Genomic DNA, 13,935 nt, shown 5'->3' on the forward strand with positions numbered 1-13,935 from the left:
GAAAATGAAAAATATTTGGAGAAATTAATGAGCAGTTGCTACAAGGGAGTCACCAAAGTATGCATGCTGTCACAGAGTGAGGTCTGTACTCTGCTGGGGAACCAGCTATCTGAAGTGTAAATGCCCAAGCTTTTGCAATAACATCCCCTAGACAGCCTTATATTGTCCTGCAGTGGTCTGATAGTCTCCTCCAGCCCCTGTTTGGGAATCCCATGCCTTGCTGCAGGAGGGAGCCCAGCCTCCACTTGGAGCTTTGCAGGAGCCTGCTGCACACTGTGAGCCTACCAGCAGATCTGTGGGAGCACTGGGGCTGCACCGAGCACTGTGGTAAACTGGGATCATCAGGGAAGTTGTGCACAGCCTTCAGGCCTGATCCAGAGTTTGCCAAAGTCAATAGGAGTCACTCCATGGACTGCCTGGCCATGTAGCTCTGGGGCAATATGGGTCCCAATGGGCTACTTGCATGAAACAAACGCCACGTTTGTGGGGCTCATGGCAGGACCAACTGCTTTTCTTCTGTTACTACTACCTTTTAGTGGCAAGGATTCAGGGAGAAACAAACAGCCTATCTGGATCTGTATACGTCTGTGACAGAACATTTTGAATGGCAATTCCCTTCCTGAGCATGGACAAGAGAAACAACGTTGATGTTAGCTACAATTCAATTTCCCATACAGCAGATGGAGTTCTCTGTTTTGAAATGCAAAAGCTTTCAGAGAAACAAGAGATGGCATAAACCCAACCAAACCACTTGAGCCAAGCACCCATGAAAGTTGCCTTCTGGACCCAAGTGATGGAGAGCTCTGGCAGACCCACCTATCGCAGAAACAGATGTCAGTAATTAATGACCAACTCAAGCTAGGTGGCCCATCCTAGATGAAATGCTTGAATATTAATCACAAGGTTCTGAATATTACTTTTTAGTATTTTATTACCTGACCTCTTGTGCGATGTATACCACATGTGGGAGGAATATCAGGACTGTGACATGCAAGGAAACTACACAGGCAGTATCTCACTGTCACCCTGAAGTGTTTGGTGCTGGGACAGGTAATGATTAGGGGTCAAAGTGGTGCGACAACAGATCTGCACACAGAATAGTCTGTTCTTGGACAGATTTAATGGGGGAAAATGAAGAGGTAAATAATTGTCTTATGTGCTCCAATATGTGAATCAGTAATAATGCTACTAATTGGTCCCAGGCAGCTTCATATATGCCCTAACCTTTCCGTTCATGATTCAGATCTATCTCATTTTCCTCCAGGTTTCAATCAGAGAAGTGAATTCACATGAAGCAGTGTTCTGAGATAATATACAGCTCTTCATCTATGGCTGAATGTCAATACCCATGAAAAAAAAAAAATCATTGCATCGGTCACTCATATATGCAAGTGTAGATCCTCTGAAATCACTCAAACTGAAATGGAGCTACAGCAGCCAAGTGTTTGATCAACAAAGTTCATTGGCATCATGGGGATGCAAAGCACTGCTTCAAGATGATTAATTATTAGTACATTGTAGTGCTCCTGGCCAATTGGTTACTGTTAGGTACATCTAAAAGTAAATTATTATAATAGAATATACATTATTCACCTTGGTGTATGTTTTGAAAAAATGGTGGAAGAGGGTTGAAATTTCACTATAACCATGGCTTGTTCTGTTGTCCTGGGAATTTTGCATCAGTTCAAGATGACTTCTCTTCTGTTTTAAGCTTTACAGTGTCCATAAACCTTACAGATTTATTAGATTATTTTTTTATTGTGGAAGAGAATCCTGTTATCAATTACCAGCAAAATCTTGCAATTAAGTACACAGCTGCAATCACAACATATGTAATGACCCCCTAAACCCCAGGCAGGAGAAGGGCAATGTGCTGAAGAGTATTAATCTTACTAGCATCGCTCCTTACTTAACTGCTTTCATTAACATTTGTTGAGCTATCTGTCCTCAGGTGCCAATACTTTTAACGTTTAATAAGATTCCATTAAAACCTCCATTAAATGAGTGGTGAGGCTGCAAGATAAAGCACTCATTAGTATGTGGTGTCAAAGGTAAGTTTGCCCATACGATAAAAGATTTGCATTTTGCATTTGAGAAGCTGGACTACAGTCCTTCAAGTAATGATGTAATCACATGCTGCATCTTTCACAGCCTTAACGAGCATAAGGGCAAAACTGTGTTCATTGGCCAAAGCAGTACTCAACAGTCACTTTTTATCCTTTCTGTCCAATATCCAGTAGCACATCTTTCAAACGTTCAGACCCAGGAAAGCTGGGGAAAATCACTAGTAAATTGGATGGGGAGTACGGCTTCATTTATCTGCTAGGGCCCGTACTAAGCACAATATGACCCTGTCAGTGTTTCAGCCAGGGCAAACCATCCATGGTGATGGTGAGGCAGAAATATTGATGTATCAGTTTCACTCACTCTGCTCTCCAGTGGACTGTCTGAGCTAATTAACATACCAGAGAAGTGTCTCTTAGGCCTTACACACAGAAGAAAGTCCATCTATTTGTGTCTGGCCCACTCTTTCATGCCCTCAGCCTCCTAACCCAAAAGCTGCTGGTGTGCCCAGCCTCTCACAGAGAGGGAAAAGGAAGGAATGTGTGCTTTGGGAGAGTGTTGGCACTGGGGCTGTGCATGCTCTCTTCCTTCTCTCATACAGCAGCACCCTTCTGCAGGCTGTAGAGGAAGAATTTGGGGGCTGCAAGGACAGCATAGGACACACTTTGGGGATCCTGTTGCTATAGTGCAGTGTAACTGTAATATTATCCAAAGCCTGCAATAGTGAAGTAACACCATCCTGCATTCCATAATTGCCAAGGGTTTCTGGTAATTGCTGTCTCTAGAGAGTCAAGGGGTGATAACCCTCACCACAGGTGGCTGCAAGTTTAAACCAGTTGTTTGTACTACACTGGAGATACTCAAATCTGACTTCAGACACACTGACCTTGCTGATCTAAATTCTGAAGTATTATAAAGTGTAGGATCAATATAGTCTGTTGTACTGGTTTTGGCCATGATGGAGTTAATTTCTTCATACGAGCTGGTATGGTGTTATGCTTTGGATTTGTGACCAAACCAGTGTTAATGACAGAGGGATGTTTTAGCTATGGCTACTCAGTGCTGCCCAGTCATCTGTGCAACACACCACTTACTAATACACCATCGGGAGCTGTCAAGCAACAGTTTTCAGACTAGTAGAGGGAGCATCAGGATAAGCCCAGTGGTTCCCTCTGTCTCCATGTGTAAGGAAAGGACACTGGATCCCACCTGCATGACAGTCCCTCCAGCCAGATCAGAGAGCTGAGCCTGCTCTACTTCTCTGCTGTGTTCTCCTTAGGAGTTTTGAATGTAGCAGGCAAATGAGAACTTCTTTCTTTCTCCTACTCCATTTTCTGATCCAACTACACCAGATCCCTAGTGATCATTCAAGGGAATTCAGTCCTGCAACTGACATGTTATAATTATCTGAGTATGAATCTCCCTGCCTCCCTCCATCTCTTTATCTCAGGATACAGGATCTATAAATTAGAAAGGAAGACAGGTGTAGCTATTGCTCCATAGTTTGCTGTATATCTGTGATTTGAAATAAGTAAATAGAATTTTTATAAAAGATACTAGACACATCTTAAAAAATTCAGGAATTTCAATGAGAATACCTAGGCACTTTAATATGCATGTTTGTGTTGATATATATGTGCATTAACATTTTTAATTGCAATCCATGTGACCCACATGAAGTGAGATGATAAATGTGGCCATACCAATGTGGTAATTCTGCTGGCAATAACATGATCTCTCATTGCTATGTTGATAAGTGTCTGAGAAGAAAATTTATGTCTGGAGTTTGTTGTGCCACGCACTACATAAATCACTGTACACGTCAGTAGCAGGTAAAAAAAAAAAAAAAAAAAAGACTGAATTACAGTTAAACATTTATTTAATCTCATTCTTTTCCATCTGATGATCACATACATGCTTTTCTACATAGTTGTTTGGGTTTTTTTAATGAATGCAAGCAATATATAACCAGCACCATGCATTTGTTACCCCTACTGTTATCCTTGGCCCTGTCCTCTGGAGCTTTTACCTTTTTATTCTGTCTATTGGTAAACCTTTCCACCCTATGTTTCTTGTCCATCCATAGTAACACTGAACATATACAAATCCCTACATATCTTTAAGAACATGTATCTAGCTTCTCTACATTATTTTCAGAAAGCTTCGAAATTACTTACAGCAAAGGAGATATGTAAGTATTCCATAAAGTTAACCATTTTTAGGTACCAAATATTACAGAAACTGTCTAATCCCGTGTCCTCAGTTTTTGACTAGGAATCTCTTACCTGAAAATTCACCTTCCCCCAGCAGTGCAGATTGGCTTTCTCATGTTTTGCACATTGCAGCCATCAGCATTTTCTAAAGAAAAAGAACACTAACGGGAGAAGAGGTGAAATGGGCCATGTGGAGCAGAAATACATAAGAACGATACGGGGTTGAGTGATCTAGAGCTAAACACAGTTTAGTCAGGAGGTGATTGTGTGCAGCTCACAACAGTGGAAGCCCAAGTACTGAGGAAGCGCTGAAGTACTTATGGACATTTCTCCACAGTTTTATTCATCTATAGCCTCTGCCCATGGATGAGTCTCTCTGGAGCGCTTCACCAGGAAAGCAAAGAATGAAAACTGAGCAAAACATTTCTTAGATACACTTTATTAAAGGCTTAATATACACTTAATAAAACCTAAGAAATGTTATAGATGTTGAGGAAGAAAAAAGATTAGATAGTGTGTCAGTGATCCCCAACCTGTCTATAAAACCAGTGTTGCACTTAACTTGTAATTGACTCCTTTAAAACAAAAGCATGCAGAGCTCATGCATAGTGCATACTCTCTTTCCTTAGGTGATGATTGCCATGCTCTCATATGTACCCACTTGAATGGTGTGCTTGCTGAAATTCAAGGCTCCAGTCAAGAATGAAAATCTGATCTGAGCTGTCTGCACACAAACGTGCTCTGGCACAGCCTTCTTGGAGTAATCCAGGAATGAAAGTTTGACCTAAGCTTGTTTGGTTTTATCAACCCCAGACTCACTCACTTTGAAATTCTAGTGGACTGGTGGCTCTCCTCTCCCAAGATAAAGCTTAAGTTTGACCTTCAGGTGTAGTCTGAAGGGAATACTGAGTCCAATAGGAACAGGAAGAAAATAGAAAACGAGGGATGCAAAGAACTGGGATGAAAAGAACTTGAAGGCTCGGAGTGCAAGTAAGGCTGTCACTTCTTCACAATCCTTAACACCAACTGATTTGTCAAAACAGGCTTAAGACCACGACGCTTACTGAGACTAATAGAAAAATAACCTTTTCTAAATTTAAGAAATTATCACAAACACTAATCTATTCCTATAACTTGCCAGTATCCATATTTTGTCAGAGGGAGTCTATCTGGTAATCTTCAGTGCAACATCTGCTAGGAGGCACATAGAATTTATATGCAAACATAAAAGTAACTTTTTTTTAGAATTGTATGCAAATTCCTGTGTCCTCCCTATCTTTCTGAATGCAGACAGCTGAAGTATATGGGAAGTGAGATGGTTCTGGCATAGCTGCTAATGAGAAAGTGAATCCACATTCCCTATTTGCTATGGAAAACTACTCAGTGTACCTCACCCCTGAAGAACTTAAGAAGAGCTAAACCCCAGTATTTATACAGGTGATACTGTCCACTGTTTGTGTTACCGTTACAGAGGAACCATTTTAGACAAGTGATCACAGGGTGGATATGCTGGAAATTCATTGTGCATTCAGAGCTTACCACTGGAGAGTGCAGGAGAAGAACACTCCTAAAAATCCTGAACAAATAGCGATTCTGCTTAAATGCCTTCCCTTGGACTGTGCTCAGGAGACAGGGCTTATAGTCCACTAAGCATTCGAGTGCTGATTTCTGTATTTCATTCATGATGCAAACAATTATAAATGCACATCTCGCCTAGACATACAGAACATAGGATCCATTAACTAAGAGCTTGTAGGAGCTTGAAACAAATGCAATTGCAATTCTGGTGTGTAAGGAGAGACTATTTGCTATCAGGTCAAGGATAAATTTTATTCTCATATATTTCTTGATTATACCTAAACACTAAACAAAACAGTCAAATATAGGCGCCCAAGTACAAAATTTAAATTAAAAAAATTCTGCAAATAGAGAGGCCTTCATATCTGCACTGACACTTGCACTTATAACCCAGGCTCAGAATTTTGCTGCAATTCTTGCTAGACACAAGAAGCCACATAGTAAGCATTTCTTTCAACAAACCTAATACAACGTGCAGAAGAAAACCTTCTCCAAATGCAGATTTTGCCACTGTTATTCAAAAGGGACACTGCTGGGACATTGTGCATCTATGAGACCTTGCAGTTGTCCAGCCAGAGGGCGTTGAGACTTAAAACTTTTGCCAGCCAAGGTTAATAGGCTAATAACTAGGTCCTGGGAGATTCTTTGTCCTCCAAGGATTGAAGCTGCTGAGTTCCTGAAGAAAAACTTGAAGTATTCAGAGGTCTAGAGAGAGGACAGAAAAAACCCAAAGCTCAACTCCCTTACCAGACAGTTGGGAATTTCACATGGATATGAGGACACCCATGTCCCAGTTCCCAAGATGCTGTGTTCATTATGCTCAGTGACTGCTTACCTTAAGTCATTCCTTGGGCTGAGTACTGGCATGACTCTACATGCCTTCTCCTGGGACAAGTTTCTGTGTTCCAGCTTCCAGATGAAAAGAAGAACCTGGCAGAGGCCATGAAGTACCTTAGTGGCTTGAGCCATTGGGCTCTACTCATAGGCTGAATTATTACGCCACGTAAGACTAATTAATATCAGTGTTAGTCTGAGGGCTATGTTACACTCCGTAAAGACACTGTGGGAAACTCATTCTGGCCTGGCTGGACAGAGCAAGACACTGGAAGACACTGAAGTATCGGAGGCGAAACCCGTCTGTATCTCGTCATAGGTCTGCCAGAATAAACAAAGGAATATATGTCAGTTATGTGGCGTGCATGTAGAGCAAATATACACTTAATCTTCTAGTGAATCACCTTTTTCACACAAAGATCATCAGTGATCCCTAGCAGAACAGCTGCTCAGACACATTCGGCTCTGGCCTCAGAAACCTCCCACACCAATGCCATGAGTGAAAAGCTATAAAAGAGTTGGTCTGCCAGATTGGAGGGTCAAATAGCAGCCTGTAAATGCTTGTAATAGGGGACAGTGTGACTACTGATGCTCATTCCTCTTAATGGCCTTATGCAGAAGCAAACAGCTAGGAGAAAATTTTTTATGAGAAAGTAAAAACTAGGTGACCTTCACAAGACATTAAATCATTTCCGTCACACTTTCTCTTTCATATTGTGGGAGTATGTGCCTCAGCTAAGAATTTGCCTTGATTGTATTATTTTTTATTATGAAAAAAAAAATACTGGGAAGTGTCAGCTCCTGAAACACTGATCTAGAAAGATCTGCCTATTATCACAGCCTCTTCTAAAGAATCTCATTGTTTTCATTTCCTTATAAGAGACCCAGGCAAGGGAAAGCAAGAGTGATTTAAAAATCTCAGTACCAAAGAACAGGAACTTATCAGTTTCAGACAAGAATCACTAAGTAAAACAAGCTCACTTTTTTATATACCATTGATTAAATGCATTATCTCATGTTTTGTCTTCAGCTCGTATCTATGGAAGTTATATTATTGGATTTTGAATTCATAACTTTTAGCAAAACAGTAAGCCCACAGTGTCTTTATCACCTTATAGGAGATAGAAACATTTTTGTGATCATGAAATTTCGTGTGGACTGGCTTGTATTTTTCTGTTCTTTATAATGGCCATTTTGATCTTTAAGGCCTGACAAACTGAGTTGCTTTGCTTACCAAAACAAAATATCCATATGTGCATGTATCTGGCAGTCAGCCCCTCCTAGACATGTTTGAATCTGTTGGCCAAATTTGACAAAGGAGTAAGTTGTCTCAATGTTTTTATTTCCTGCAGGTTGCATGGAGCAGTCAAGAAGGGAGGAGACCCACGCACACTCCCTCTGGGGAAGGGCTACAACCTTTCTTGATGTTCAGGGAATCCACCTAGGGATGCATCTCCAGGCATAGCTGTGGAGGACGCAATGGTTCAGTGTTTTGCTGCTGAGCCATTTGTTTCAAAGACAGGCCAGAGAAATCATTTTCCACTGACAATTCTCTCACAAAGGCTTCTGAAATTTGTGTGTAGTGAATTTTACCCTGATTCACTGCAAAATGAATTATTCACAAATGGTCCAGTAGTGTTATCTTTAACCTGAGATGTACAAAAACCTAATCAATAGCAAAGCATTAAGGTAGTGTGTAAGGATTGGTGAGTCACTATGGGGCAGCGCCAACAGTGTTTGTCTGTTTATCTCTTCCTCTGGTTTTGCATTTATCATTAAATGGGCAAAATAAGGACATGACATTTTAAATTGTATATACAGGTACCTACAGTATTTTTCCTAGGGCATCTGCGCAAGTGTCTCTTCAGATGTTCTTTCCGGAGTTTATTAGAAATTCTTTTTGAACTGATACCTGCTTTACTCACTTTTAATGAAGACTATTAGGAATAGCAACATGCATGCCAACTAACCACAGGAGCTATCATTAGCTGAGTGACCAAACCAGTCAATTTAAGTAGAAACTAGATAGGTCAAGAGTTCACAGTTACTTTGCAGCCCTTTGCTCGTTTCATTAAAACCATCAAGGAATTAAAGCAGCAAGTTATCTAATAACGCAACTTCCAGAAGAAACATGATAGCAAAAGTCAAGGGCGTTTCAAGCAGGAACAGGACCACTACTGCAAGGTTTATGAGCTTTTGACTAAGTAATTGACTTACCTCCCAGTATTTCAGGTCCAGGCACATCATCGTCATTACAGAAAGTATCCCTTTCTCAACTAGCAGTATTTCTGTGTCCTTCTCAGCATTTGGATAGGATGGAAGGCAGAAATAATTTAGAGGTGAGATTTGCAAAGCTGGCTACATGAACTTGTGATTTTGAATATCCCTCCTAGATGTGATTTGCATGGGGATACAAAAGAAGGCAGTAGAACAGGAAAGAAATGAAGAGTAAGGATTTCTGCCTTGAAGAGAAGACGATGCCAAAGAACATGATCCTGTACAATAATGCCAAGTGGTAGCACCTCAAGAAATGTGGTTTGAAGGTCTGATGAGACAATAATAAAACCTAATTGAAGGAAAAGTTGGGACTGCTAGAAGAGAAGCTAAAATTGGGGCGGGTGGGGGGATGGAAAGAAGGGCAGTTCTGAAATTAAGTGGAACAAAGAAGAAAACACATTTCACCAGCAGCATTGATGTTTAGATTTGAAAATACTGGAAACTTTGATATTCCTTTTCTGCTGTTGTTTTTAAAATTAAACCCCAACATAATTAATTGTCCATTGGTCACAACCAGGCTATATTCAATAAAGGTTAAATATGGAGTTTTACTTCCCATAAACTGTATTTGTGTCATGATTATAAAGATTTTGATGCCAAAACATAAAACAGGATTTGAGAAGACCATTATTTTTGGCTTACAGATTTACATCAAAGTACTGTGAAGACAAGTGGCGAGAAAAATTAGCTGATTTATTGCTAAAGTGGTATCTTGTCTTTGAAGAAATTACTTTTGGAGATCTTCACCTCCTCTCTGCACATGCAAGATAACAGAGGCTGTAAATGTCAGGCATGTTAAGTGCTTGAAATAGCTTTTGTGCTTATCTGCAACACAAAAAAGTCACCCAGATGCAGGATAACGATACACACCATTTCTATGACTTGAAAAAGGAAACTGTTCAGCTAGAGTTGAGAGTTGCTCATTCACTCTACTTCTGTGAATAGTCCTGACATTAGCTTACAAAGATGCAGTGTTTCAAGGGTTGTGTTAAGCAAACACATAGCATACTCCTCAGATGCTGAGCTGGCTGATCTCTCAAAGCCTTATGCTGATGTTGATGATGGCATTTCTCTGGGTATCTGTTCAGATGTAAGATAATGTTATACTACCCCCTCTGATCTGTTTATCTGTAAAGGTCAGGTAATGTTCTAATGGGATATAACGCAGGCAATATTTTAAGTATTAATGGGGCATAACACCTTCCCACATCACAGTACCTAAATGTCATTAGCCCTGTTGAAGATAATGGGGCTTCTCACTTGAATAAGATTGGGAGGATATGAACTTGCAAACTTTATTTAAACATCTTGGCCCAGAAAATTATATAAGAGAATGGAAAATTACTACTATACGTATGAGAAAAGCTACACAACTTTCTGTCCTGTAGGACACCGACACCTAGCTTGTATATGAATATGGGAGAGATATGCCATGCTGTGCCACACTGTGAAATGCCAAGGTTTCAGGTTATAGCTAAAAACCTCAGATGGGTGCCAAACTATGGAAAATATCACAAATGTGTATGGAAATCCCAGCGACAGACAAAAACTTTCTGGACTATCTGCCAGAGCAAAAAGAGCTGAAGTCTGGTTCTGCAGGGCCTGTCTGCAGAAATGTTGTTAGCTTCCACTATAACTACCTTGAAGACGTCCAACTGCATCTTTCTTTGTCTTTTGCTCCTTTCTGTGGCATGGCAACAGGTACCCTAACGCCCAAAAGCTCTGGCATAGGCCTCTTAATATTATAGACCGAACAAGATCCAAAAGATGCTGTTAGTACGGATGCTGTTACATTAATATATGTGGTCATTGACAAGACTATTCTCAGTTCTGCTAGGCAGAGTGAAAACTCTCATGCTCAGCACTATGTTATCATAAGCCAGATGTACCCTGGTGAATAAAACACTCATACTGGCAGAGAAAATGTGTTAACATAAGAATAAAATAAACACGGCACCAGTGCTGATCCATATTCACCTGTAAAATGAATCAGTTCAACACATTATAGGGCTTCCACTGTACAACCATTAACATACACACAAGACGTAACAGCATTTAATGTCAGAAACTCCAAGACCATTACAGTTTTATTAAAGTAATTCACTTGTACTGAAATTCAAACCTTTATCGAGGAATGGGAAACTGAGTCTGTACCTCTTTAAGCATTCAGGCACAGAATAACTGGAACAAAAAAATCCCAAGAATGAAAATTTTACTGGAACTATTTGATTATAAAAACTCTGGATACATCTCTTGTGAGCTTTCATCAGACTGATATTTTTTCTCTCCTGAGATATGTTTGATCTTGGCCCTTGGAAGCCTAGACCTGATGTTCAACCCTGGGCCCAGAACACAAGAACATTCAAACCACCTGAAGTTAGTTCTAATAAAAAAAAAAAAATGTGAGAAGAAAGTCCAATAAGCAGGAGAGTGGAATAGGTAATTAATGGCTCCAATGATTTCAGAAAGAAGCAAAGCTGCTCCAAGCTGATGAGTTTCTTTTGTTCTTGGAAAAGGAGGGAAAGGGAGCTGTTTCCTCAGCGACTTTATCCTGGAAGACAGTCTGACATGGCAGGCAGCCAACCAGAGACACGTTTGATAAAATGCAGACTACACTAGAATGATGCATTTTTTCCTATGAGTCTGAAATTAGTTGTAGTTTCAGTCAAAATGCTATCCCACATTAACCAAAAAAAAAACCCAAAACAAAACAGAATGTGTATTTACATAGCATGTATGTGTTGTGTGTATATGTTGATATATATCTATATAGAAACAGACAGCAAGCTACAACAACAGAGGCATAGGTCTATTCAATGGGAAAAAGGCTTTGAGGCAAGGAAGTAAAACATTGTCCAAAACAAGCCAGACTTCAGCACGTTCGGTTAGACATGTGATGCATCCCCTAATGACCAGGGCTAGGGATTAGCTGCATGTCCCTCTGGAGGGGTGGCTTTCCCTGGCTGACAGACAGGAGAAGTCAGCCCTGGTGAGCCATCACTGCTGCCACATGGCCACTGGACAGGGCAGAATGTCTGCAACAATCATTTCTTGTGATCCCAAACATTCCCCACAAGATGCTTTATTAGAAGGAGTAGAAAAATGCATGGCAGCCTGATTCTAGCCACAAGCACTATGTTTTTGATGAAATGATGTCATAGAAAACCTCTCCTTTTTCTTTCAGCTTAAAGCCACAAAATCCAGAATTTTGGGAGTGAAGTTAGCAAGTCATATTTTGCAGCATTGTTTCAGATATTACTGTATAGTCATATTTAAATTTTCAAGATTCCTTCACTGTGAGGAGAAATGTTTAGGCAAAATAGTTCAGAATTCTTCTCACGGTCTTAACAGCCATGCACGTATTTTGTAAAATACTGTCTTATTATAAAATAAGGGGTCTAAAGATCTGTCCATTTTTTTATAGATGACTAATGAAATTTCCAAGTCATAAATTTTGATATAGAATAAATCCAATGTAATCAAATGTAGTCCCGAACTAAAAGATTTTGTAAGTCTGAATTCTTCAAAAATATCCATCACCTGAATGATTTTGACTCTCCTCCACTAAAATCCATGTCTATTTTTTTATAAAATTTCAGAGATCTCCATCTGCTTCCTCTTGCCTGCCTCACAGACCTCCATAAAGTGAGACTGCCAGCTGATTGTTTCATGCCCAGCTGCTTACAGGTAACCTAAGGATAGCTTCTCCAGTCAGCACGATGCTGGGGCTAGAGAAGAGGCTCTCCCAATAAGCAGCATGAGAAAATGGACTTCCCACATGTTTACCATGGATACCTTTCAGTCCACCCATTCAGACAGGCAGATCTCACCTAAAATTGATGGCAATTCACCTTCATTGTTGATGAGCATAGTAGTGCCTCTGGTGCTATGGCAGCTGTGATTTCATTCCACATGTACCCTCATGTTCAAGACTGCCCGTGACGTGGACGCAGGTACAGCCATCCCTTTACAATGTTTCAAGTTTCAGGAAGACTGACAGCACCACAAAGCTAGGCCAAGTCACATTATTTTTAACATCTGCAGCAGATGAAAAGTAACTTGGAGAAGACGCTGTCAATCAGCCATGCAAAGTGGCTGCATGTCTCAGGTCTGCATTTCTGTTTCACAGGAGCTGCTCCTAATTAACGCTGATATCACCAAGTATAGTCAAGCATACACGGCATGTAAAGTCAAATATAGTAGTAAGTCATTGCCTTCTACCCCACCCAGACAAAAATTTGATGCCTTCCCTTTTCACCAGGTGCTTCTGAACTTAGGGCTCCCTGCTCGTGCTGTGCAGAGAACTGTACCTCACAGTGGAAATGTGCAGGTACAAGTGAGATGCGTGGGATGTTATTACTACAGTGCCCTTCAGTGACCTGACTTCCATCATGCCAGTGATTAATTTTTCTTGTACTTAGAGAAACTGCAAGGTAAAAGCAAGGGGGAATCACTGCAAAATAACAATGAGGACAACCAGAGAGAAAAGAAAATTGCATCAGACATGAACACATCCCAAATGCTGACTCACAGCACCCCATATTTCCTCGCTTGCTGCCTTCAAAACTCTCCCTCCTCATACTTTCATCTTACAGCTCAATTTATGGCGCACCTGAAGTGCCCCCCTATTCTTTGTCTTTCTGTTTTCCTTCTACTCTTACACTTTCCATTTTTTTCTGATGTCTGCTTAATGACTGTTTTCTTGATCTGTCATAATTACTTCAGATAGCCCCTTAAACACTGGAAGGGGCTCTGTAAAACAACTGCCAAAACCCATATTCACATGCTTCCTCCTATCTGCGACTGAGTCAACACGGTCCTCAGCCTAATTTAGAGTCTACATTTTACTAATTATACAGATATTATGAAATCAACTCCATGAAGAAGTCAAATGACACTTTCTTTAGAGAGATTATCTTAAGTTTAAAAGTTAATAAACATGGCTCTAGGGGATGGCGCTTACCTCAGC

This window comes from Falco rusticolus, chromosome 3 (assembly GCF_015220075.1).
Source record: "Falco rusticolus isolate bFalRus1 chromosome 3, bFalRus1.pri, whole genome shotgun sequence".
Taxonomy (NCBI): domain Eukaryota; kingdom Metazoa; phylum Chordata; class Aves; order Falconiformes; family Falconidae; genus Falco; species Falco rusticolus.